This window comes from Giraffa tippelskirchi, chromosome 11 (assembly GCF_054371585.1).
Source record: "Giraffa tippelskirchi isolate mGirTip1 chromosome 11, T2T-mGirTip1v1.2.pri, whole genome shotgun sequence".
NCBI lineage: Eukaryota > Metazoa > Chordata > Mammalia > Artiodactyla > Giraffidae > Giraffa > Giraffa tippelskirchi.
In genome coordinates, this window is record NC_137285.1 from 5,533,236 (window position 1) to 5,560,838 (window position 27,603).

Below are 27,603 nucleotides of genomic sequence, written 5' to 3' on the forward strand. Positions count from 1 at the left end.
TCGGGGTCTCCAGATTCGGTGAACCGGGAGCCAATGGCTGGGCCCTTGTCGGGATTCCAGCTCCTCCCAGTCCTCTGGGGTCCCTGGGCTCTTGGCAGCCCTAGAGCAAGCCCTGGGGAGGCCCTGTGCTGAGGACATGCCTCCCTCCAGCCCCCCAGTTTTATGCTACAGATGGGCGTGCATGATATGAAATTCAAATGTGTGAAAACTGAGCAATAAACTCATATGTTATGCAAAGGTGAGGATTTTATTTCCTGAGAGCTAAACTGTATTATTAAATCCCTGAGCGGACCATGTTTAGGCAAAATCACTGATGGCCCTTTTTCAGGATTTTATATGCGTCCACGTAGCTTTTGCTCCTCACAGTTAAACACATAGCCAGCCCACTTTTAATCCAGTAAGCAGCTGCAGGAGGTGAGAGATTTGCCACTTAAAAAAAAAAATCTTTTTAAAAAACATTTTTATGTTTTGGCCATTCCACACGGCATAGGGGATTCCCTGAACAGAAGTCGAACCCCTGCCCCCTGCCCTGGAAACCCAGTATTAACCATGGGACTGCCAGGAAAGTCCTGATTTGCTACTTTTGGCCTCTTCCATGGGGTTTCCTTCTGGGGTTTCCAAGAATGCCAGCTTTACGAGATCCTCCCTTCTCAGCCCTCAGACCAGCCCTTTCAGGTGCCTGCCCCTCATTCATTCTAAGGCCCTTACAAAGTCAAGGGCAATGTCACAGTCAACCAATCATGCAGAAAGCTCCACAGAGCACGAGCGAATAGAGAGAGAGAGGTTTCAGGGAACCCAGGGCCCCAGCCAGCCGAGGCAGCCATGTGGGGGTGCGCAAAGAGGTATGTGAGGAAGAAATTCAGCTCCTGGAAGGCACAGCTAGACACGTGGGGGCCGTGACACTTCCTCCGGTGGCCCAAGGAAAGGGCAATTCTGTCTTGGGCTATAGATCCAGGAAGCACCAAGACCAGCCTTGCTTTTGACTCTGACTTGCAGCCACTGAACCTCTCCGGGGTGACTTCTGCCAGTTCAGCAAGTTCCCCGACTCCAGGGTGGCTGCAGCAGCCAGGGTGAGAGGAGGACCAGCCCGTGGGTGCTGAAACAGGCTGGACCTGCCGGCTTCAGGCTGGTTCTGGGCATCCACCAGGATGAACAGTCTGTCCAGGGGAATGCCCCCCTGCAAGTGCACCCCAGGGCAGATTGAGAAATCGGAGAGACCGAGGCAGAGGATCCTTCCCCTCCACAGGTCAGGTCAAGCCCCCAGGGCTCTCGCTAGTAGCTCTGGCACCTTCTACATAGCACATACCGTTTGGCAGCATCTCTTGGTGTCTTTCCTGGGTGGTATCCAGACCGGAAGCTCTGCCTGGGCAAGGTTGATGTCTGTTGTAACTTTCCACCTGGCTCTCTTGTTCATTATCATGCAGCGACATGCAGGAGATGTTAGAGGGATGAGCAGACGCGTGGAGTCACCATGAACAGTGACAAAGGTAATGCCAGAAGTCATTTATTTAATGCTTACTGTGTACCAGGCTCTCGCCCAGACACTTCCCTGGACTGACTCCTGGAGAAAGAAACCAGCAGAGGGAAGGTGCTCAAAGCTTCCTGGTGCCTTAGGGGCTAAACTTCTCTGGGGGCCCTGGAGGGACCCCAGGGCTGCCTCCAAACTTTCAGGCCTGCTGGGTTCCAAGTAGAGCCCTGTTTGGGGCCACCCCCAGCATATGGGTTCAATTTCCCCTTGTTCTGAAGGGGTGAGAGCTGCTCCTGTAAGTACCTCTCGGGGAAGCCCAGGTCTCTGGGGTTACTTTGATCTGGGATCCGGAGGCCTCAGAAGCTCTGTCTGTCCCTTGGTCTGTCCCATTTCAGCTTGGAGCCCTGGCCTTCTGTCATTCTGGCAGTGTGGATGAAATGGGACAGACAAACTCCCTGGACATGCAGGACTTGGAATTTTATATCAGATCTTGAACTGAAAGGTACATGAAAGATCGTTCATTCATTCAGCTGTTCAGTTCTCTTGCTCAGCTTCTAGGCAACTGATTGCCCATCTGAAACTTGAATCCTCTCTCAAATGTCTCTGTCAAGTTGGCTTTGCTTGTCTGCCTCCAGTGACAGGGAGCTCACCCCTTAATGAGGCAGGCCATTGCATCTCTGCACAGTTCTGATGGTTCCAAGTGTTTCCTTAGATTGCTTCCTGGTGACTTTCACTCTCACTCAGTGGCTCTGGGTATAAGTAAGGGAGTCACTCCCTTCTGTCTTATGGAAACAGGATGGCTCCTGGGATCCAGGTGTCAGGGACATAAAAAAGAATAAAACAGGCCCTTGCTGGCAAGTAGCTCAGGGTCTTTTAGAAGAAGTGAGATGCATTTAGATCTCACTTGGCATGTTATCATCATGCTATAAGACTAATTTGTAAATGCCAGGTTGCTTAAAGCATGGTTTGTTGTTGTTCAGTTGCCAAGTTGTGTATGACTCTTTGTGACCCCGTGGACTACAGCACACCAGGCTCCCCTGTCCTCCACTAACTCCTGGAGTTTGCTCAAATTCATGTCCATTGAATTGACGATGCTGTCTAATCATCTCATCCTCTGCTGCCCGCTTCTCCTTTTGCTTTCAGTCTTTCCCATCAAAGTCTTTTCCAGTGAGTCAGCTCTTTGCATCAGGTGGCCAAAGTGTTGGAGATTCAGCTTCAGCAACAGTCCTTCCAATGAATATTCAGGGTTGATTTCTTTTAGGATAGACTGGTTTTATCTCCTTGCAGTCCAAGGGACTCTCAAGAGAAGGAAGGAAGTAGAGGAACCATTCTCATTTGGGCAAACCAAGAAGGGCATCATGGAGAAAGAGGTATTTCCGTTGACTGGAGGGCAGAGAGACTCAGATGAGCTGGGGTGGGGTGGGGTCTCCTCCCTGAGAGGAGATGGTGGGCAGGCAGTTTGGCCGAGGGTGAGCGCCAGCTCTGTGTGGGAACTGTCAGGGTGATGCTTCGATACGTTAACCAATGTCTCCCTTGCTCCCCACCCATCCTTCCTCTATTTCAGGCTGCCACAGGGCATTCTGTATTTTCTGCCTCAGTAGTGGATGTAACAGCAAAGAAAAATAAAAGAGTTAAGTTTGGCTTAAAAAATTAAAAAAAAATTTTTTTTTTTTTAGCTGTCCTGGGTCTCTGTTGCTACATGGGCTTTTCTCTAGCCGTGGAGAGCGGTGGCCACTCTCTAGCTGCAATGCACAGGCTTCTGTTGTTGCAGAGCACAGGCTTAGTAGCTGCGGCCCATGGGCTTAGTTGCTCTGCTGCATGTGGGATCTTCCCAGATAAGGGATCGAACCCCTGTCTCCTTCATTGGCAGGCAGATTCTTAACCACTGAGACACCAGGGAAGCCCAAGTTTGTGGCTTTTTGATTTCAAAAGTCTGTTTTAAGTTACTAGAACCTGGCTTTTGAGCTTCAGTAATCTAAGCCTTGAAGGACCCAGGGCACAAAACTCCCAATTGGCAACGTGGAATAGTGTTCAGGCAAAAGTGTTATTGTCATTTCAGAAGAAAGGGTAGGAACTAGGGTCGGGAAATGGATGGTACCCATGGAGGACAACGAGAAACTTGTCTAGTAAGCAGAAGTCATGGACCTGTAGACAAACATATTGTCTTTTGAGAGGATGCAGATTGACTAGGGTGAAAAAAGCAATGGTGAATATCTCACAAATAGCTTGTTACATGAGTCTGGGAATTTGTTCCCACCTCTTCAACTCCTTGTTGCTAATCAGAATTTTCTCATGTCAGTCCAGGGTGTATGGAAAGATCTTCCTCTCTTCTGCTGGATTTGCTAAGCTACCCCAAGGGGATTTGGCCTGAGAACAAAGTCGATCAAAACGAAAGTTGACTTGAGAGACAGACAGCAACTTAAACAATGTTATATGTCAATGATGTCTCAATAAAACTGGAAAATAAAGAAAAAAGAAAAGAAAAAAGAGAGAGAGGAAGGTTCTTGTTGGCATTGTTGAAACCCTGGATCCAGCCATACCTGAAGGTGTAGTTTCAGAAAATTTTCAGATATGTGTGAGAAATTTGCTTGTTTCTTAAGTTACTATGAGTTGAATTTCTGTCACTTGCAACCAGGAGTCCTGGTAATACCATCTAGCGGTAAGGAGTTGAGTGGAGGGGGTGGATGGCCATGTATGGAGCCAGGCAGGACACTTTCTCATTTAAGTTTCCCCTCCACTCTATAAACTTGGGGAGTGCTCTTATTTTGTAGACAGGATGGCTGAAACTCAGAGAAGGCATGGCTCAAGCCCAGGACTCATGACATTGTCGTGGCACAGCCGAGGTTTGAACACACTTGGCTTTATAATTCAGATCCTCTCGATACCCTGATGTGACCCTCCTGTGGGCTGCCCTGCTGCTGATGGTGCAGAGAGAAGATGGGGAAAGGAGGTGTGTGGGGTATGCACAGAGTCTTGGAAGTGAGCCACTCTGCCGCTTGCATCTGGATTGGAGAGTGAAGCAGATGGCCCATCTGACTCCACCACATCGTGTAACTTTATGGCGTCAGCAGGTTCTCCTCCCCGCTGCGTTTATAGGGATGTCTTCAGGATTTCCTTTTTGATATATGAGAGAGGCTCATCGACTGGGCGCTCCCTACCCCACCCCCCCGCCCCCCGCCACAACCCCATCGGAGGGTAATCTGTGAGTAAATCACATCAAACCAGCAGCAAGTGTTTGCATGGGACCCGTGCCCTGTGCGTGCTTTGGGATAAATCTTCCGAGTAATGTGCTTACACGGGTGACCCTGGGGACCAAGTAGCATGAAAAGGTCAAGTGCAAGGGGCAAAAGGGAACTTGTCCTTTGCTCCTGCTCTGGACCAGAAGACAGGGTAGGAAGAAGATGGGAGGAGGGTATGTATATTTGTTTCCCAAGGATGCTGTAGCTGAGTACCACCACTTGGACAGTGTCAAACAACAGAAATTTATTCTCTTATAATTCTGGAGGCTAGAAGTTTGACATCAGGGTGCCCATGGGACTGTGCTCCCTCTGAAAGCTCTAGGAGGAAAATCTTTCCTTGTTTCTTCTAGCTTCTGGTGCTTGCTGCACCCTTGTTGTTTCTTGGCTTATAGATCTACCACTCCAGTCTCTGCTTCCTTTGTCACCAGGCATTCCCTTGGTATGTCTCCGCCTCTGTATCCAAAAAACACCCCCCCTCCATCTCTTCTCAGGACACTAATCACCAAATAAGAGCCTTAGCTTAACTTGGTTACACCTGCAAAGACTCTCTTTTGAAGAAGAGCTGCATTCTGAGGTTCTGGGCGGACCTGAATTTTGAGGAAGGGGCACTAGTCAATCCAGTCCAGAGGGTAACAGGGCAGTTCTCGCATGAGGAAGGGGCTTGTCTGGAGGTGGGAGGGGCTTCAGAATGTGCACACGCCCATTTAGGAGATTTCCTGAAGATAAATCTCATACAGCTTCTGTTCGTCTGGACAAATAGTTATATTGGCTGAATGAAAGCTCCCTCCATAACCCAGCAACTTCACCCCTAGGAACATCCCCACTGGAGATGAGTCCTGTGGTCACTGGAAGACAAGCACAGAATGTTCACAATGGAATTATTTATCTCGGCTGAAAACTGAAAATGACCAAATGCATCTTTTAGTAGACTGCAAAAACAGCTTCAATTTTTGGCAGCTCATTTCATTAAGAGGCAGAGTCTGTTTCTTCTCCCTCTGAATTGGGGCTAGTCTCGTTATATGCTGTGGCCAATAGTGTGTGGCAAAATGTGTGTTTCTTTCGAGCCCAGATTTCCAGGGGCCTTACATATTTCTCCTTGTTCTGTGGTCACCATGTGAAAAGTCCAGGCTAGTGGTTTGGAGGATGAGAGATGGGTGGAACAGAGATATTCTTTCCCAGCTAATATCATCCTAGACCTGCCAGCCCCAGCTGCAGATGGCAGACAAGTGAGTGAACACGTGAATGAATCCAGCTGAGATCAGCCCAGCCCAGCCCAGCCCAGAAGAACAACCCAGCAGATTCCAGTCCAAATCAACCAACAGAAGCATTTGCTAACTAGGTGGCTGTTGTTTTAAGACACTAAGCTTTGGGATGCTTTGTTACACAGCAATAGCTAATTGATACATCCTCAAGAGTAATATACATGAGAAATAGTCACACAATGGAATAACTTACAGTATAGAGAATGAACTACTGCTACACAGGATGTAGAGAGATCTCAGATGCCATGCAGAGCAAAAGAAGCTCAACCAAGAAGAGTGTATGCTATATGATCCCATTTATACAAAAAGTACAGAAATAGGTAAAGTAATCTATGATAAGTCAGGAAAGTGCTTACCCCAGAGGGACAGCGACTTGGAGGAGGTGTGAGGGGAGACTTCTGGGGGCTGGTTATCTGGGAATGTCCACCAAGTGAACCTTTATTGAGCTGTATGCCTGCAATTTGTGCATTTCTATGCATGTAGGTTATACCTTGGTAGAGGTGAAAAAAAAAAAAAAAGCCAATTCTTTTGTTTCTTTTCTCATTGCCAGTGAGCCAATGGGATTGCATCTTATGTAGAGAACAAGTGTGCAAGGGGAAAATCACGTATAGTTTCAACGCCCTTGAAAGTTCCTTGGGAAGCCGTCATGTTAGAGCCCACTGCTATCTCTCGATAAATCCAGCAAGGCTAGTTTTTCCTCCCATGTGAAGACAGATCATATTTTTTCTCATTCAGAGTCCACATAAAGAAGTTTGTGATGGTCACAGAGATCCAGAGTCATTGGTGCTCACACCCAGAGGGATGCGTGGGACTGGAGGTGAGGCCATGGCTTATGGAACACACACCTTAAAGCCAGGGGTGTGGGGAATCCCTCATCCTATAAACCTCTCCCGCCTTGGGAAGAACGGTGGCCAATGTGTTTCAGTACGTTGACATTAACCAAACTGAACTAAAATCAGTTAAATGTACATAGGATGCAAGGCCAAGCATATGAGGACTTAACTCTTGATTACCCAATTCTTCATTTATAATCCCAACAGCCCCTGCACTATCCAGAGCATCAGAGTTGTGCCAAAAAAACCTGGATGGTGGTCCTAACATGATTCCAGGCAGGTCATCTTATTTTTCTGGGTTTTGGGTCATCATCTGTAACATCATCTGTAGGGGAGGGGCATGGACTTGAATAAAATGGATGCCCTTTGAGAGTCTGGGGTTCCAGGCTCCCATTGAGAGAGAAAACCACCCATGACCCAGGTTGTAAGGGCTGCTGTAGACTTTCTGGGCAGTTCTGACCAGTGCTCCCTTCCCCGCCCATCTCCCTAGCTGTGCAGTGGGTGGCTTGGTCCTGTGGGTGTCTTTTTGTGGTAGTGGACAGGGGTGTGGGCCAGGGCTGCAAGAAAGGATGGTGATGGCCAGGTCCGGGGAGGGATTGGTTGGAATGAAGACAGTGGCCGTGCTTCTGCAAGGTGGGAGCCCAGGTGCAGGGAGCATGCTAATGGCTTCAGGGTGGAGGCGGGGAGAGGGCAGCTGCTCCAGCAGATCGGCTTTCTCCTCGGCCCCGACATTCCTTTCTGACCCCATTGTTGTTGTTGCTGTTGTTTAGTCACTCAGTCGTGTCCGACTGTTTGCGACCCCATGGACTGCAGCATGCCAGGCCTCCCTGTCCATCACCAAATCCCGGAGCCCACTCAAACTCATGTCCATTGAGTCAGTGATGCCATCCAATCATCTCATCCTCTGTCGTCCCCTTCTCCTCCCGCCTTCAATCTTTCCCAGCATCAGGGTCTTTTCCAATGAGTCAGTTCTTCGCATCAGGTGGCCAAAGTATTGGAGTTTCAGCTTCAGCATCAGTCCTTCCAGTGAATCTTCAGGACTCATTTCCTTTAGGTTTGACTGGTTGGATCTCCCAGCTGTCCAAGGGACTCTCACAGTAGCCCAAACATGGCTGGAGATGGGATGGTCCCAACTATTGCTGGTGGACTCAGGCGGGGCTCCCAAGCCTAGCTGCTCACCAAAAGTGCCTGGGAGACCCTCGAGAAAAACTGCCGCTTCCTGGGCCCCATCTCTGGCAATTCAGTTGCAAGGCTGTAGTCCGGGGACTGGCAATCCGTATTTAAGCAGCTGTGGCCTCTGGGGCTGAGCGGACATGGGAGCCCAGGTGGTGCACACGTGTTCCCGGGGGGCCTCCCCGGGGGCTCCTGCTGCTGTCACAGCCACACACGTCCTTTAGCAAACACACACGGCCCATGATTGATTCTCTGCCATTTCCCTCACAGCCCAGCGGGTCTGACTGAATGGCCGACGTGCTGCCCAAACACCCCACTGGAACCGCTTCCCTGCCCTCTGCCCCGGAAGTCGTTTGTTTGTTTTTAGACACAGCCTTTATGTCCAGCTGAAAGGCCACTGGGGGCCTCCCCGGAGCCGCCCATCCAAGCTGGAGGCAGGCTGAAGGTTGTCCTGGGGCTGGGGGTGCTGCCAGGGGGACTGTGACCCCCAGGTGGGACTGCTCACACTCACAGGTGGTCACTCTGGGAGCCCAGGGGGCCACCCCGTGCTCCTGCAGTGAGGCAGCCCTGGACTTGTCTGCGGGAAGGTCCTTCCATCCACCCTCCACTGTGAACAACTCATGGGCAGCCGTCTCACCCTTTCTCCTCCCTTCCTTCCTTTAACTACTGTGTGTTAAGAACCTACTACAAGCCAGGTGCTTGCAATGCCAGCGTCTTTGTTCTCTATGGGCATCCTTTTGTTGTTAAAAGACCAGGCTCTGAAACTCAGCAGACTTCGGATTGAATCCCAGTCCCACTCCTGCCCTAGTGCCTCAGCTTTCTTGTCTACTAAATGCGGATGATAAAACCAGCTTCCAGGGGTGGCTGGGAGAGGTCTCAACATCCTGGATGAGAGAGAATTATCTGGCACTTGCCTGGCATGCAGCAGGTGCTTAGAACCTCTTCCTCTCTTCTCTGACCCATCTCCATCTCTCCTGGTCTCTGTCACTCAGGCTTCTCTCTACCTGGGCCTGTGCTGTAGAGAAGGGAGCACGGGGTCAGGAGTCTAGAACCCTGGGTCCTCATTCTCACTTCGCTGTACCCTGCTGTGTGATCTTGGGCGAATATCTGTCCCTCTCTGATCTGACCAGATCATCTCAGAGGCCCGTTCTCAAGCTGCGGGTCCAGGTTGTGAGTTCTTGGGAAAACTGGACTCAGTTCTATCTTTCTATCTTATCTAATATATAGAAGGTACTCTAGAAAGGAATGTGGAAATGAGGGGAGTGGATTGTTAGTCAGCTATGTCTGCGTCCCATACTGCAGATCTGGTTGCTCTGGCTGTCCAAGTGGAACTCATTCTCCTGGGAGAGCTGGGCCAGGGTTGGGGGCAGAGGGGGAGAGATTGTTGCACTTCTTATTTTCATGGAAACTCTTTGGCCTCAGAATCTGCCACCGGTGAGGCAAAAATGGAGATAGGGTGGGACTGGGGGGCTAGTTCTGCTTCAGAGATCTCCCCCGACAAGCTTCTGGTGGATTGGAGAGGAAACCAGCCCTTCTCTTCCCTTCCCATTCAGGGGACTCAAACCACTGCTTTACTGCCTCCCTTCCTTTTCAGGAAATAGGGTCTTGCAATTCACCTGTTACTTCACTCACTCATCCATCCATCCATCCGTACACCCATCCACCCATCCATCCATCCACCCACCTATTCACCCATCCACACATCCATTCATCCACCCACCCATCCATCCATCTGTCCATTCATCTATTCATCCATCCAACTCATCCATCCATCCATCTATCCATCTGTCCATCCGTCCATCCACCCATCCATCCATGCATCCATCAACCCATCCACTCATCCATCCATCTACCCATTCACTCATCTATCCATCCCCTCTCTATCCATCCATCCATCCATCTTTCCATCCATCTATCCATCCATCCATCCATCTATCCATCCACCCTTCCATGCACCCATCCACTTATCCACCCATCCACCCATCCGCTCATCCATCCACCCACCCATCCATCTATCCACCCACCCACCTATCCATCCACCCACCTATTCACCCATCCATCCATCCACCCATCCGCTCATCCATCCATCCATCCATTTATCCATTCATCCATCCACCCATCCACCTGTCTGTCCATCCATCCATCCATCCATCCATCCATCCATCCATCCATCCATCCATCCATCCATCCATCCATCCATCTATCCATCCATCCATCCATGCACCCATCCACTTATCCTCCCATCCACCCACCCATCTATCCATCCATTCACCCATCCATTTATCCATCCATCCATCCAACCACACCCCATCTACCTTACAAACACTGACCGAGCTGGGCCAGGCCCATGCCAGGTCCTGGGAATGGAACAGGGAACAAAACAGTTGTGCTTTCACCCTAGTGGGGTGTCACTGGTGGGGTGACAGTAGGCCCATAGACATGATAATTCAGGGCATTGGGGACTGTGTTGGGGATGCACAGGGCATGTGGGAGCCCACAGGAGGCCCCTAAATCAACCAAGAGTGGGGGCTGTCAGGACAGGCTGCCTGGAGGAGGGGGTGTCTAGGGAAACACCTGCGGGAGTGAAGTGGGGGAGGGTGAAGGGCGGAAGGGAATGGATATGCAAAGCTCTGACAGTGGATGGAAACCAGCTTAGAAGTGAGCGGAGATGGGAAATCAGTAATAACAACAATAATCCCCTTTCCCGTATGCATCATCTCACTGAGCCCTCCCAGACATCCACCCCCATTTTACAGACAAGGCAACAGAGGGCCAGAGGGGAGGAGACCTGTGGAGGGACCCAGGCCTCAGCTGCGTGAGCCCAGCCCCTCACCAGGATGACCAGCGCAGCCCCAATGGGGATAGGCGAGGCCCAAGGCCCTGGACAGGCTTCCTCCCACACCTCCCCCGGGCTAGGCTGGAGGCCCCGGGGAGGCCCCGCGGGTGGGGGCAGGGCGTGGGAAGGCTGCAAACTGGTTTGGGGCGGTAGGGCTTTCCTGTCGCTGCCGGTGGCCCCTGCCTTTGTCCTCATGTGTCACTGAGGAATGCAGCTACAGTCTGGATAAAGGCAGCTTTGTTTGGAGGCCTCAGAAGGGGCAGGGGGAGGAGGGTGGGAGGGAGGAGCATGGCCAGGAAAGGGTTACTGTCCCTCCCTTCTGGCTGGCCCTGGCCTCAGCCCTGGGCAGGAAGCACCTATGCCCTGTGGACACCCACATCCTCTGCTGCGCCCTGAATGCTCTTCCTGATCTCAGGCGAGTAGCTTCCCTTTCTCTGAGCCTCAGTTTCCACATCTGGATGATGGGAATCTCTACCCACCAACCTCTACAGATGGTTTTGAGGCTCCATCTAGACAAGTCACATGGTTGACTGCATCTGCAAGCCTGTTGATGAAGGAGAAAAGGGCAGCCCAGAGAGGCAGAGTGACTTGCCCAAGGTCACACAGCTTAACCTTGAAGTGGGGAAGAAATCAGGTGCTTGCTAACGGCTGGACAGGCAGGGAGACGGGGACCTGTTTGTCTCCGTCTACAGGGGCCTGGGTCGAGGCAGGCCCTTTGCCTTGGTGAGGAAGAGTGATGGGGTCACTTGCATGAGCGCACTGGCTTCTAGAAGCCTTCTGAGGGTGATGGGTGCTGCGTCTGCCCTGGGTCCCCTCTCCCCCACCAGTGTCTGCACAAGGTGGGCAGGAAAGCCCAGTGGTTCCAGCCACAGCCTCTGTCTGACTTCAGAATGGTCCCAACCCCTCTGCACGTCTCAGTTTGACCCCTTTGTGAAATGGGTCTAATATGAGTATGCACATCCCAAGGTTGGGTTGGCGGGGGGTGGAGTTCAGGGAGGTAACAGGCACAGCATTGGCTAAGAACCTGGCATCGGCTAGCGGGATGAGCGGCACAACGGATACCTGCTCCCTGGCCGCACTGAGAATTTTCTCAAGGTCCTGGCCGAGGCTGAGCTGGGACCAGCCCAGAGCTCCTCCTGGCCCTTCATGCCCAGGAAGGAAGGATGGGAGCCCTGGAGGGGCTGTGGTCGTGCGGTAGAATGGCTGAGAAGCCAGCAGCCTGAACCACCCAGCTCTACCCTCTTGGGAGGAGGTGTCCTGTGGGGCTGGAGCTCAGGGATGCCGCCCTCCACCCCTCCCTGCAGGGACGGACGGGGACAGACAGATGGGACAGGGCTGGGCACACTTAGTCATGGCCCAGATATAACCTTGGCCCCAGGAGGCAGTATCTCTGTCTAGCTTCCTCCCAAGCAGCTGCGGCCAATCCCAGTGGATTGGAGGCTTCGCTTTGCTCAGTGAGAGGTTCTGAGCTCACCCTCTTTGGACGTGAGAGGAGATGGAAGTCCAGAGATGGGCAGTGACTTACCCAGAGCTACACAGCAAACAAAGGACAGAATCATTTACTCACTCACCATTTTGGCAAATATTGTTAGGCAGGTTAAGTCTTTCAGGAAGGGCATTTCCAGAGGAAGGCTTGACTTGTACTAAGGTACTGGGGAGGAATTCTATGATGGTTAAGGGAGTGGGTGCTGGAGCTGATGTATGGGGTCAAATCCTGTCTCCACCGCTTGCTGTGTGACCTGGAGCATGTGGAGGAACCGCTCTGTGCCTCCGTTTCCTCACCTGTAAGTTGAAGATATCATGGTGCTTATATCCTGAGATGACAATGAGGTAATCTATGTAGGGTGCTTAGATAATCCACAAGACCTGGTACACAGTAGATGCTCAACAAAACATGAGCTGTTGAGAGGGTGTGGGGAGCAAAATACACGTGGAACTTGGCAACTACCAGCCGGTGGTTGGTGGGGAATGTCTGAAGCCCAGAGTGGGAGGAAGTGGGCCTGGTTTGGGAGCCTTGGGAGCCAGGGAAGGATCTGGGGGTTTTGACTTGTCCCTGGGAGGTGAGTATGTGGGGATGGGTGCGGTCAGATGGAAACAATCCAGGGGTACGATACTGGGCAGAGGCAGTGGTGAGGTAGAGAAGGGGGCGGCATGGAAGGACTTGGTGCTGGTCTGGATGTGGCCAGAGAAGAGAGGGCGCTGTCTGGAATGATACAGGTCCTGATGAAGGTGAGGAGCCAAATCAAATGAGGAAGGGGGAGATGGGGGGCTTGCCTGGTGCAGCGAGCCTTGTAGGTACAAGAGAAGCCTGGGAGAGATCGTCATGCCCAGGGCCAGCTAAATAATTTGCAGGGCCCAGTGGAAAATAAAAATGTAGGGCTTGGAATTCCCTGGTGGTCTAGTGGTTAAGAATCCGACTTTCAATGCAGGGGACACAAGTTCGATTCCTAGTCGGGAAACTAAGATGCCACACGCCACAGGGCAATGAAGCCCTCACGCAGCAACAAAGAGAGAAAACCGGTGTACTGATGTAGCCAGAGAAATAAATAAATATTTTTTTAAAAATGCAGGGCTCCTTGTTCAAACAGCAGGGGTTGTCCCCGTGCTGCTAAGTCGCTTCAGTCGTGTCCGACTCTATGCGACCCGATAGACGGTACTAAAATGGGGACGCTTGTCCCCTTAGAGGTACTAAAATATAAAACCTTCCTTTTCTTCTGCTCATGCCTACCCTCTACTGTCTCATTGGACTTCACTTTCAAAACACAGGTTCTAAGATAAAATTGTAATGAATTTCGAGACGACGTCAGCAAAATGTGAAAGCCGATGAGCCCTTCTGACCAGAGACTGCACATGCCTAAAGCAGATCCTGAACACACCCATTTCACAGATGAGAAAAAGTGAGGCTCCAGGGAGTGAAATGGCAGGGACTAGAGCCCCGGTATGCTTACCCCAGAACACTCTATTTTTCCCCACCTGTGTCCATTCAGCTGAGCTTTAGCTGCCAAACTCCAAAAACATGTTTGAGGCAATGCTCCCCACGGGGGCTGTTAACACGGATGCAGACCTGACCTAGGAGCTCTGTGACCTTGGACAGGATACACAGGAACTCTCTGTGCCCACGTCTATCAGCAGAGACAGGCGTAGAGCCCAGAACTCCTGCCCGCTCCCCGCAACCAAGGCCTGTATCCCCCTCCGTGTCTGAGGCTTGACGCCGTCATAAAAAATTAAACCGCAGGCCCCCAATGTTCTTGCCGGCTTCTCAGGTCTTATTTTTTTTGGCCGCTAAGGAGACTAATAGATGGCTTGCCACTTGACGTAATCATTAAGGGCTCCACTGAGCTGTGGGCAGCATTTCCTCCCCTCCTTGGCTGGGCCTGGGGCGTCCAGCCTCTGAGGGTGACAGTGATGGATGGTGTCATCACGGGGCTTGCCCAGGGGGGAGTGCGGGCAGGGGGCGGGCATGGCTCTCTCTCCCGCGGGCTCCTGGGCTATTCATTATGGGAAGGAGGAGCTGATGTGTGGGGATGATGGCTAGTTTCCAGAAGGGGACTTCCAGCAGGACTTCCAAGGGGACGGTGGGCCAGGGTGGATGTAAAGACTAGTGTTTGGGTGCAAGGAATCAATCTTCCCCCAATAAGCAGATGGGAGGGGAAAAAAAGGTCATCACAGTAGTAGGTGATCCAAAAGTACACCTTAAAACAAAACATGTTTAAGTTACAAAATTGGTAGAAATTAAAAAATTTAAATGATTTAAAAAATATGATAAATTGGTTGCAAAAATATTCTCAATTCTCTGGCCCTCCCTGTATCTATCCCCTTGGAAGAGCTTTGTAGTTCTTCCCATCAAGAGACAGAGTCTATTTCTCACCCTCTGAATCAGACTCTGTCATGTGACTTGTTTGGGCCAATAGGATGTGGCAGACATGATGCCGTGCCCATTCTGAGCCCAGGCCTCAAGAGGCCTTGCAACTTCTGCTTGGTCTCTTGGAACCCTGCTGCCACGCTGTGAACAAGCCTGGGCTAGCTTCCTGGAGGATGAGGGACTATATGGAGCAGAACCAAGCTCCAGATATATGAGAGTGCCCAGTCAAAGCTAATAGAGCCAACCAATAGTGCAGAAGCAGGCCTGGCAGAGCTGCCTAATTGACCTGTAGGTACCGGAGCAGTATGAAATGCTTACTGTTTTAAGCCATGGAGTTTTGTGGTGGTTTGTTACACAACAATAGCTAACTGACACAAATCATGATACCCAACACTGACAATGGGTAATGGTGGGGGCAAAGAGGCTTTATCACATGTAACTGGCAGGGGAGCAGTTAGCTAATATTTTGCATACCCATTAAAGTAACTAAACATGAACAGGCTTTGTAAGTGTAAGGTGATATTATAATCTTGTGGGCCTCAGTTTCCTAATCTGGAAAATGGGGATGTTAGTTGCTCAGTCATGTCCGACTCTTTGTGACCCCATGGACTGTAGTCTGTCAGGCTCCTCTGTCCATCGGATTGCCCAGGCAAGAATACTGGAGTGTGTTGCCATTTCCCTCTCCAGGGCATCTTCCTGACCCAGGGATTGAACCTAGGTTTCCTGTATTGCAGGCAGATTTTTTACCATCTGAGCCACTAGAGAAGTCCTAAGATGGGGAAAATGGGGGTAAGAGTACCCATCTCATAGGTTATTGTGGAGACTCAATGACTGGTCAGATGCAAAGCATAAAACTTGCTATCTAACAAATGACCCAAAAGATTGGTCGCCTTCTCTGCTAGCATATCCTGGGACAACACTCAGGAAAGCTTATTTGTAGTCTCAGCTTTGAAGATTTGTGTCTTTGGAAATCCTAAAGCGTTTCTTTCTTGTAGACAAAGATTTATCAACAAGTATCCCATCGTTTATACTGAACAAATAGAAACAAACTAAAAGATGAACATAAAAGAAACCATGGTTGCATGTTTGCTGCTTATTTACTATTTCTTACTGTTGACTAATTTTGATTAGTATTGCTTGAACGCATTATGATATGGCTGCATACTGAAATGTTGTTCAGCGGTGGAAATCAGCTTTCAAAGAGAATGTATTGACATGATAACCTCCAGGTTGTTAAATGAAAAAAGGACCCAGTGACAGAACAGAACTATCACATGATCCCAATTGTTGTACAACTTCATTTTGTATCTTTATAAATCTGTGCAGAGAAAACATATCTGGAAGGAAGTAAACCAAAATGTTGTCTAGATTTGTCCCTGATAGTGAAGCTATGTGTCTCTCTGTTGTCTTCTTCACATTAACACATTTATTTTAAGTTTCTTCAGTGCCAGGTATCAGGCAGGTATCTGGATCTTTAGTTCTCACAGTGAACCTTAGAGGTGGGTGCTAGGAATACACCCATTTCTCAGATGACAACATTAAGGTCAGGAGGCACTCAATGCATGTGAGTTAAGGGAGAAAATGAGTGAATGAATGAATGAAACCAGAAAAGCCCATGGGCAAGATGAGGGGAGAGTTCTGCAGACCTCGAATGAGAACTAATAAAGGAGCATGATGTACTGATGTCTGTCCCACCAGGTTGTCATACTCCCTGAAATTTCCCCATCTGTGTTTCATCTGTTTCAAAAAAGACAAGGGTCCCTCCTGCCCACCCCCACTTTTCTTCAAGCTCCTCACTGCCTTTTCTAGACCTGGAGGAACCTTGAGACATTATCTAGCCCTACATTCTCAGATGATTTTTAGAGTTTTTCCTTTAAATAATCTTTTATCTCTGATAAACAAGGAACTATTCATTGTGGGAAAATGAAAAAATGATCAAAGTATGAAGGAACAGAAATGACTACCCCCATATTTCTACCATCAGAATAATCAACATTGGCATTTGGGTGTATTTTGGTCTCCATACTTCTCTTTACATGGTCAGCCTCATCCTGAATGTACAATCTGGTACTGTGCTAGTTTTACGTCATATTGATTGAAGTCCCTGTGATTCTTAACTCGGCACTGGAATATTCCAAGTGTGGGGATCTCCGATGGATGTGACCCATCCCTGGGGTTCGAGAAGTCCCACAGTTTTGTAAGGAAGGATGGCAAAGGAGGGACTGGGCATCTGGGGCCCCAGACCCCCCACTCTGAGCCCAAACAATTGTCTCTGGCTACTTTTGATGTTGTGGGGCCACCCAGAATTTTGATCATAAAGGAGAATTTCTTGGCTTCAAAAAGGCCAGGCCTGTCATCTAGAGAGGAGGTATGACTTGTTCAATGTCTCTCAGCAAATCAGGAGCAGCCCCAAGGCTGGGACCCAGGCTGCCTGCCTCACACATTCATTGGACAATCATTAGTGGGCACCAGCTGTATGCCAGCCATTGGGCTGGGTCCTGCAGGATCAGGGCGGAACCAGACTCGGTTCGGCTCTCCTGAAGCTTCTGTTCCACAAGGGCAGCTGCAAAACCCTGGTTATCAGATGAAGGCCTGAGCAGTTGGAGTTTGTGATTGGAGGGATGGGAGCTGAAGACAGAGGCAGGTGGAGAAGAGAGAGTGCGGGGGGAGATAGTCTCGCTGGGAGGTGACCCCTGAGCTGGGGCGGAGGGATAGAAGCAGTGAGAAAGCTGGAGGGACCAGCAAGGGTGAAGGCCTGGAGGCTGGCTCGGCTGGGCAAGGGCAAGGGCGGGAGGAGACGGGGTCAGATTGCTGGGCACGGCCGCCGTCAGAGGTGAGCAGAGGGTTTCAGTAGGGGAGGGACGTGACCAGATCCACGTTCTGAAAGGTCCTTGGCTGCCATGGGGCTGTGGCTGGCAGTCTGCCGGCCTCCTGATGCAAGGACCCTCCCCCGCGTCCTCCCTTCTGGCATCTTTGGGGTGGAGGGAGTGCCCCATAGGTGGGTCCATCAGCTGGTCCACAGGCCAAGGGCCCCGTGCACTTGTTGGGGTGGGGGACCACCTGCCCCCAGTGCAGGGAGTTGGGAACAGCAAATCCCTTCCTTGGCCAAGCCAACGCCCTGCCCGCCTGTGAGGCTCTGTGTCACTCCCACTCCTGGGCATCACCCAGAGCCAGGCTGGCCATATCCTGCTTTGCTTGGCCTCCCAGTGGCCCTGTGACCTCAGCACCATGGCAGGAGGAGGCCTGAGGACCACGGCTCACTGGGCACCCAGGTGAGGCCAGAGCCTGGTCCGTGAGCCTTCTTCCCACCAACTCATGTGTGCCCCCTCTGCTCAGACTCGGCACACCCTCGGGGCTGCGAGGTCACTCGCCCAGGATATCACACGGCCCAGCAGCTGGTCGTCATGACAGGTCTCTACAGACCCCACGTGCCCTACCTGAGGCTCTACTTCTCAGCCCCCAGGGGATATCACTATTGGTCGGAGGAAAGGAGATGGGGAAGGGTGTTTCCACCAGTGGGAATGGCATGTGCGAAGTCCTAGGTAGGACAGGACATAAATATGTGGGTTTTTAAAATTTGTGTTATTTATTTGGCTGTGTTGAGTCTTAGTTGCATCATGTGGGATCTTTCGTTGCGGACTCTCTAGTTGTGGTGCATGGATTTAGTTGCTCCGCGGCATGTAGAATCCTAGTTCCACCACCAGGGATCGAACCCAGGTCCCCTGCATTGCAAGGTGGATTCTTAACCCCCGAACCATCAGGCAAGACCCAATGTGTGGGGTTTTATTGTAATTTCTTTATTGAGATATAACTCACAAACCACACAGTTCACCCATTTGTAGTGTACAATTCAACGGCTTTTGGTATGTTCATTTCCCTGGTGGCTCAGACAGTAAAGAGTCCGCTCGCAAGGAGACCTGGGTTCAGTCTCTGGGTCGGGAAGATCCCCTGGAGAAAGGAATGGCAACCCACTCCAGTATTCTCACCTGGAGAATCCCATGGACAGAGGAGCCTGGCGGGCTACAGTCCATGGGGTCGCATAGAGTCAGACACGACTGAGCGGGTAACACTTGGTGTGCTCAAGGATGATGCAGTCATTGTCACAGTGAACTTCAGAACCTTTTCATCACTTCAGAAAGAAACTGTGTGCCCCTAGCTCTCCCTACTCCCTTCATCCCTTCATCCCCCAGCCCCTGGCAACCACTCGTCGACTTGGTCTCTGTAGATTCACCTCTTCTGAATATTTCCTATAAATGAAACCATGCAGCATGGTCTTCTGTGTCTGGTTTCTTTCACTTAGCATAAGGTTTTCGTGGTCCATCCAAATTGTAGTGTGCGTCAGTACATCCTTCCTGTTCGTGGCTGAATACTGTTCCATCCTATGAATCCACATCACGTTTAGTTTAGCATTCCTTCAGTGATGGACATACAGCTTATTTCTACCTTCTGACCATTATGAGTGATGCTGCCTTCAACATTCGTGTACATTTTTCTATGTTCGTGTGTTTTCATTTCCCTTGGGTAGATGCCCAGTCGAGGAATTGCTGGGTCCTATGGTAAATCTAAGTTGAACTTTGTGTGGATTGTTTTCTGACTTTTGGACTATGTGACAGAAGGTGAGGGTGGGATGATTTGAGTGAATAGCATTGAGAGATGTATATTTACCATATGTTTTCTGAACTTTCTTTAAAAAAGATTTTTTTTTGATGTGGATCATTTTTAAAGTCTTTTTAATTGAATTTTTATAATATTGCTTCTGTTTTACGTTTTGGTCTTTTGGCCTCCAGACATGTGAGATCCTAGCTTCTCTACTAGGGATTGAACTCTCGGCCCCTACATTGAAAGGTGAAGTCTTAACCACTGGACCCCCAGGGAAGCTCCTGAACTTTGTTTGTAATGGTAGTAAATGTGTGTGTGTGCATGAACATTTGCATTTGTACATGCGTGCTGCATATATAAATATATGTGTATGTGTCTGTGTTTACATATATAAATACATGTGTAAATATATTGTATATGTGTCTGAGATGAATTGTCCTTGTGTGTATGTGCTGAGTTGCTTCAGTTGTGTCTGACTGTTTGTGACCCCATGGACTGCAGCCCCCTAGCATCTTCTGTCCATGGGATTCTCCAGGCAAGAATACTGGAATGGGCTGCCATGCCATCTTCCAAGGGATCTTCCCGACCTGTGTCTCTTAAGTCTCCTACATTTGCAGTCTGATTCTTTACCATTAGCATCGCCTGGGATGGTAGCTATTGTGATAGTTTCTGTCCTCTCTCCAGAGGTGTGTGGGTTGGGCATTCCTGGCAAGGGGATCAAATGGGCACAAGCTGGGAGGTGGGAGTGAGAGAAGTGAGTTCTCTCTTTGGAAAGTTCTGGGAAGGGGCTGGGTCTATTCATGGCAGTCCCCCACATTGAATCTCACGTCTTCCTATCACCCTCCCAGCCAGGACCAGCAGACCCACAGTGGCTCATGCAAACCTTATGCAAATCTACTCCCGCTCCCATCAGCCCTGCGGCCCCCAGAGGAGTGGGAAATATTCTCGCTTGGGTCTTTGCCTTCATTAATTTCTGAGCCGTAGTACATTACTCATGGATAATTAAGAGTGAGCTATTAATACAACATTTAATATTCAAGTGCAGCGAAGAGGAGAGAACTGTAAGTCATAGAATCCTGTTCGAAGAGACATTGCATTTTCACGAGGAGTTTTTTTTTCTTCTTCTTCTTCACCTTCCAGAGGCTCAGGAGTGCTTACATCAAAATGTGGGCCCAAGAACTTCGTTTATTGATAGAATACAAACAAGACTTTAAATCACTGGGAGATCCACTGGAAGAGCGCAGTGGAGATGGCCGGGCAGTAATTCCACCCTGAAGTGTAACTGTCTCCACTGGGCACATCCAGAGACAGGGCAGGGCACGCCTGCGCTGTCCCACGGCTGGCAGGGGGATTAATGGCACGAGGGCTGGGCTGAGGCAGAGACAAAGGAGGAAACGTGTGTCCCTCCACTTGTGGGCAGGGGAGGGGGTGAGACATGGAGCAGCTGCCTCCTGGCCACCTGCAAACCTTCTTCATCCTGGCTGGAGGCTAAGGCAGCCTGGACTGTCCCTACTCCCTCCCTGCACGTGACCTTGAAAATAAGCCTCCTCCTGTGTTTCCAGGACCTGGACTGGCGCTCAGTGCAGATGCTTCAGGAAGGCGTGTTGGATAATTGGAGGAATATCAGGGAAGGATGTGAAGCTTTTCCATCCACCCACCCATCCATCCACCCATTTCCATACACTGAAGCTCTAAACTCCAGTGTAGCTGTATTTGCAGATGGGGCCTCTAAGGAAGTAATACAGGGCTTCCCTGGTGGCTCAGATGGTAAAGAATCTGCCTGCAATGTGGGAGACCTGGATTTGATCCCTGGGTTGAGAAGATCCCCTAGAGGAGGGCAAGGCAACTCACTCCAGTATTCTTTCCTGGAGAATCCCCATGGATAGAGGAGCTTGGAGGGCTACAGTCCATGGGGGTCGCAAAGAGTCAGACACGACTGAGCACCTGAGCACAGCACAGCAGTTAAATGAGATCATGAGGACGGGGCCTGATTCAATAGGATTGGAGTCCTTCTAAGACGAGAGCCCAGAGAGCTCTCTCTGTCCCTGTATGCACAGAGCGAGGAGAGGGGTATAAACCAAGGCCTCACCAGACACTAAATTGACTGGAACCTTGATCTTAGACTTCTAGCTTCCAGAATGATGAGGAAATACATTTCTGTTGTTCAGCCACCCAGTCTGTAGTATTTTGTCATGGCAGCCCAAGCTGACTGTACACCTTCCATTCCCTTTTTCTTCTTTCCTCTTTTCTTTCTTTCTCTCCACCTACCTATCCTTCCATCATTTCATTCTTCCATCCATCATCCATCCATCATCTACCCATCCATCATCTATCCATCTATATCTATACATCCATCCATCCATCTGTCCACCTATTTTCCATCCATCCATCCATATCTATCCATCCATCATCCATCCATCTACCCATCTGTCTACCCATTATCCATCCATCCATCCACTCATTATCCATCCATCCATCCATCCACTCATTATCCATCCATCCATCCATTACCTTTATTCTTTCCTCCCTCCCTCCTTCCTTTCATTTTCCTTCTTCCATCGAGGAATATCTTGTTAAGTCATCCCAAACTTACACTCCAAACTTGATTAAAAAAAATAAAAATTCAACCAGCCATGTGTTTGCACCATGAGATAGCAAAGAGAAATTTAATTTCATTTACCCAAAGAGAAACGATTAAACCCCAACAGCTGTCCAGGTATCTCATGCTGCAGAGGCCGGGGCATTGAGGGAGACCTTCCCAGCGGGGAGGTGGGCCTGGAGAAGCCTGGTACCTGGGGGGAGGATCCCCAGGAGGTCTTCCCACAGCCTCTCCCACCTGCTCCACCTCGGGCCCCGCCCCAGCTGCCTCTATGCAAATCACCCAGAAGCCTCATTTGCATACCCACCAGCTCATTTCCATATCCCCCAGCTCTGGGTGACAGCAGCCACTTTTGTTTTCAGATGCCATCCTGGGAGTTGCTCCTTCATCCTTCGAACTGGGTGGGGGGAGGCAGAAAAGAAAGCAGAGAGAAAAAAAGAAAAGGGAAGGGAGAAAACCACTCAAGACAAAGAGAAGGCACCATCTGGGTAGCAGGAAGAAAATGGCACTGTCTGGGCTTGGAACTCGGGGCGGGGGCGGGGGGGCAGGAATGGGGCACGGGGCCTCGGAGCTGGCTGGAGCCGGAGATGCTAGACCTGCCAGCCTCCTTGTTTACTTGGCTCTGGCACCCTGGGTGAGCGACTCTGAGGCTCGTGCCTTTGTTTCCCCGTCAGAGAAATGACAGGCTCACACCAGTGTGTTGATGTGGCGGTATGCAGTGGTGCTGGTCGGCGGCCTTGGGGTCGGGGACCTGAGTCCTAGAGAACTTTTCCTTCCCCACCTTCAGAGCTGCCCCTGGAGCCCCCTGCCGTGACTTACTGGGAGCTGGTGGGACCTGGCAGTGCCAAGGGCCAGGGGCTGGGACTGCCCTATCTCAGTGAGGGGGGCCACGCCCATAGGAGCCGTTGTTTAGTTAGGGCAGGCCTGGTGGGCTACAGTCCATGGGGTCGCAAAGAACACGGGCACGCTGTGGGGAATGGTATTTGGTCCATGTGAAAGTCAAAGTGTTAGTCGCTCTTTGGGGTGTCTGAATCTTTGTGACCCCATGGGCTATATAGCCTGCCAGGCTCCTCTGTCCATGGAATTCTCCAGGCAAGAAAACTAGAGTGGGTAGCCATTCCCTTCTCTAGGGGATCTTCCAGACCCAGGGGTTGAGCCTGCATCTCCTGCATTGCCGGCAGATTTTTTACTGTCTGAGCCACCAGGGAAGCCCATTTGGTCCATAGTTAGTTCTATATGAATTACCTATGATGTTGATGGAGAGTGTGTGTGTGTGCAGTAAACTGGGTCCAGAATCTTAAGTGAGCACATATGTTGTGCTTATCACCTTTGCATGTTCAATTGTGCCACGTGGGTGAGTGTCTGTACACACATAAACAAGGCACACACGGGCACATCCGTATTTTATGTATTTGTGGACATTGCATGTGAAATGTCCGTTCATGATGAGTAGGTCAAACCTAGTAGATAGTTGTAAGGTATGGCTTTGTGCTTGCTCTGAACATTTCATATCAGTACTCATGAACTTAATATCTTAATTCGTGTGGAGATGTTTGTAGGGAGAGATGCTCCTTTTACAAAAAAATATTTGCTTCAAGGGGCAGTAAAGAGAGTCTTTCTGTCTCTCTCCTTCCCTCTTGGAATCAGGAACAAGGCCCTCCAGGCAGGAGCCAGAGAGCAGAGAGTAGCTCCCGTGACCAGGGCAGGCTTGCAAAGCCCTTTGGGCTTGGCGGGCTGGTAACTCTCCTACTGTCTGCAAAGCTGACTTTGAGAGCCTCTCTCCGGGCCCAACTGGGAACTGCCTCGCTCTGCCGGACTCAGAGGGCCTGGAGAGGTGTCTGAAATTCTCCCTTTGGCCCCAGTTTTTCCCCCAAGGGGTTTTACTCTGTCCTGAGGTTCGCATTGCAGTTGTAAATTTAGCAACAGGCAAAGCCTGTGTAACCCTGACTGATTCATCTTTCCAACCCTGGCTCCCGTGTGGGACCTGGGGAGTTCTCAGATCCTTTTTGGAAGGGATAGAATTGGCATGGTCAGGAGGAGGGTTTCAGAGGAGGCAAGAGACCCTCAAGTCCTCCATCAGACACCCCCAGAACACATTCCCTTTCTTAGTCTATTCTTCTCTGCCCAAGAGCCTCCAGGTCATGTGGAGGCCTCTCTCGTGGTCAGATAAAGCTGATACCAAGACGGACACTTCAGGAGCAGCTGTAAGAGGCAGGTGTGATATGTATGCCACCTGGGAAGGAACTTCCAGCTCTGAGGACCTCAATTTCCCTATGTCTCCCTGGTTGCCCTGGGAGTAACGTGAAGGTGAGATGAAAGAAGGGATGTCTGTGGTCTGTGACGATCGATGCCTTCTCTTGGGTTTCCCCAGAAGCCCTCGCTCTGGAAATCTTTCTTGATTCACCTGTTTCTGGGTAGGATGTTGGTGGGGAGTCCAACAAGAGGGGTCTCTTGTGTTCCACTGAGCCTGGCACACAAAAGGTGCCGTGTGAACACAGGTCAACAGATGACACCGTCTAAGGGTGATCTTTCCTGGAACGTGGCCCGCCCAAGGTCACGCAGTTGGCGAGGGCCAGTTGGGTAGTTGTTATCTCTTCTCTGAGGGCATGGCCTCCGGGGGTGACCCGGGCCATCACTGTGTAAGTCCCGGGTGTGCCCTTCCAGGAGGAGGTGGGGGGGAGGAATTAGCACCCAGGGCACCAGCCGCTCGGGAAGGTCGCCTGCTCTCTGCGAGGCCTGGCGCCATGAACATGGGGCCAACTGGTTGCTGGCGGGGGAGGGACTGGGGGGAATCTGACACCCCTGGACACTTGGTCCTGTCACTCCCAGGGGATTTGGTGAGCTGGTGGGAACTTGGTTGGGTACATGATGTGCTGCGTGGCTGGGAGGTGGGGGAGTTGGTACATTCTGTCTGTGAGTCCAGTGCACCACCAGGCACATAATAGGTGCTCCACGAGCATTTCTCTACGGATGGAGGAAGAGGAGAGCGCTGGGCGTCCCATCTACAATCCCAACCAGGCTTCCCCAGTTCCATCTCGGCTCCCACCGCGATCTCAGAGCTGAAATCCAGAAGAATTGAGAGTGACCCCTGCTTCCTGCACTGGCCGCTTTCCACAGGCTACCCATCGCCAAGACCTGTCGGGTCCCCCTCCAAACATGCCCGAGCCTGTGCTCGGCCACCTGCCTGCCTCGCCACCCTCTCTCTCCTCTGCCTCTTTTGTTCCCACCCCTGCCCCTCCTCCCCCGGGAGCAATGGTGAGCCAGGCGCCATGTCGGTGGTCAGGTCAGCCCCCTGTCTGAAACCCGTGGCATCAAGCCCAGTGCAAACTCCACCCACGAGGCCCTCTTGTTCTTCCTGCAGAGCCTCAGTCCCACGGCTCTCAGTTCTGCTCCTTAAAGACTCCGAGTTCCACTGAGTTCCTGCTTCAGGTCTATGCTTAAGCCGTTCATTCCTCTTTATGTTCTCGGGGCTGGTTTCCTCTTGTCTGGCAGGTCTCAGCAGTATTTGAAGCATTGTTCTTATCTCCTTGCAGTTCTTTCTTGCAGTCATTAGCTGGATGTTATGTTATAGGCACGTGTCTTGGACAGGATCGGGATGAAGCTGGTGGATGATTGGAAGCTTTTGGAAGAGGGGAGAGGCACTCTTCATGAAAACGAACGGTATGCCAAGTAGTCATCCATTAAACTATCCTGTCTCTCTCCTTCTCGTTCTTCCATCTGCTCACTCACCCATCCACTCATCCATCTGCCCATCCACCCATCCGTTCATTCCCTGCCCACCACCCTTCCATCCACCTACCTGTCTATCCATCCATTCTTACACTCATCCATCCATCCACATTCTTAGAGACTCTGAGCAACTGCGCACACATCTGAGCCACCAAAGGCCTTAGGGACAGAGAAGGCTGGCATCAGAGAACCATAGAGCCAAGACCCTGGGTTCCCAGCACCCTAGGACTCTAGAATCTGAGCCCATTGTATCCCGGACAACAGTAGAATATCAGGATCGGAGGATTTTAGAATTGCAAGGAAAGGGGTTGGCTGCGCAAGTTTTCAGTACCCCACTCCTGCATCACTACTGCCTTCAGTTCACATTTATTTATTGAGCATCTACTAAGTTCTGAGCACTAGGCCACTTGGGAGAGACCCATGAACTGAGCCTCCTGGACGTCGCCCCAGGGAGGAGGTGGTGACAATACACCAGGAGCTGACATGGCAGGAGAGGAGGTGAGGTCTTCGGATCTGGGTATAACTCATTATCACCTGTACTACTTACCTAATCTTTTCTTTAAGTTGACTCATTTCAAACACTTTACAAAGAGATTTTTTAAAAGGGAAGCTTTATCTCGCTGAACATAACAGGAAACCGATGTCAGTGGCTGCCAACAGAAGGTGTCTTCAAAAATAAACATAGTGGGAAGAAAACGCTGTCATGAGAAACCTGTCTGGATGGCGTTCCCTGCTCTTCCTTGAGATGTCTCCAGGTTTGCACCCCCTTTGTTGTGAAGGGTCGGGGGAGCTGCCAAAGACAGGAAGTTGTAAGGATATAGACAGGGTGAAGAGGAAAAAGTTACTATTTAAACATCCTCTCCCCATACCAGACCATCCTCAGGTCTGGCCTCTGTCTGCCTCTTCTGCCCTGTTCAGCTGTGTGACGTGGGGCAAGGTCCTGAATTTCTCTGAACCTCAAATCTGGAAACAGGCATGATGAAGGCACTTTCCTCCTGGGGCTGTTGTAGGGATTAATTAAAGTAGGTGCTTCAGAGGGGCTGAAAAACCACTAGACCATTCAGGTATGACCTAAATCAAATCCCTTATGATTATACAGTGGAAGTGAGAAATAGATTTAAGGGACTAGATCTGATAGACAGAGTGCCTGACGAACTATGGACAGAGGTTCGTGACATTGTACAGGAGACAGGGATCAAGACCATTCCCATGGAAAAGAAATGCAAAAAAGCAAAATGGCTGTCTGAGGAGGCCTTACAAATAGCTGTGAGAAGAAGAGAAGCGAAAAGCAAAGGAGAAAAGGAAAGATATTCCCATCTGAATGCAGAGTTCCAAAGAATAGCAAGGAGAGATAACAAAGCCTTCCTCAGTGATCAATGCAAAGAAATAGAGGAAAACAACAGAAAGGGAAGGACTAGAGATCTCTTCAAGAAAATTAGAGATACCAAGGGAACATTTCATGCAAAGATGGGCTCGATAAAGGACAGAAATGGTATGGACCTAACAGAAGCAGAAGATATTAAGAAGAGGTGGCAAGAAAACACAGAAGAACTGTACAGAAAAGATCTTTATGACCCAGATAATCACGATGGTGTGATCACTTACCTAGAGCCAGACATCCTGGAAGGTGAAGTCAAGTGGGCCTTAGAAAGCATCACTATGAACAAAGCTGCTGGAGGTGACGGAATTCCAGTTGAACTATTTCAAATCCTAGAAGATGATGCTGTGAAAGTGCTGCACTCAATATGCCAACAAATTTGGAAAACTCAGCAGTGGCCACAGGACTGGAAAAGGTCAGTTTTCATTCCAATCCCAAAGAAAGGCAATGCCAAAGAATGCTCAAACTACTGCACAATTGCACTCATCTCACACGCTAGTAAAGTAATGCTCAAAATTCTCCAAGCCAGGCTTCAACAATACATGAACCGTGAACTTCCAGATGTTCAAGCTGGTTTTAGAAAAGGCAGAGGAACCAGAGATCAAATTGCCAACATCCTCTGGAT

At 50.3% G+C, this 27,603-nt stretch overlaps 1 long non-coding RNA gene across 1 annotated transcript; it reads left to right on the forward strand.

Moving 5' to 3' along the window:
* Nucleotides 1–1,425: 1,425 nt before the first annotated feature.
* LOC145527062 (uncharacterized) lies at nt 1,426–27,141 on the forward strand. The gene is made up of 3 exons (XR_014069439.1): nt 1,426–1,487; nt 24,001–24,178; nt 25,443–27,141. It is a non-coding gene; the product is annotated as an uncharacterized LOC145527062 (long non-coding RNA).
* The last annotated feature ends 462 nt before the right edge of the window (nt 27,142–27,603 follow it).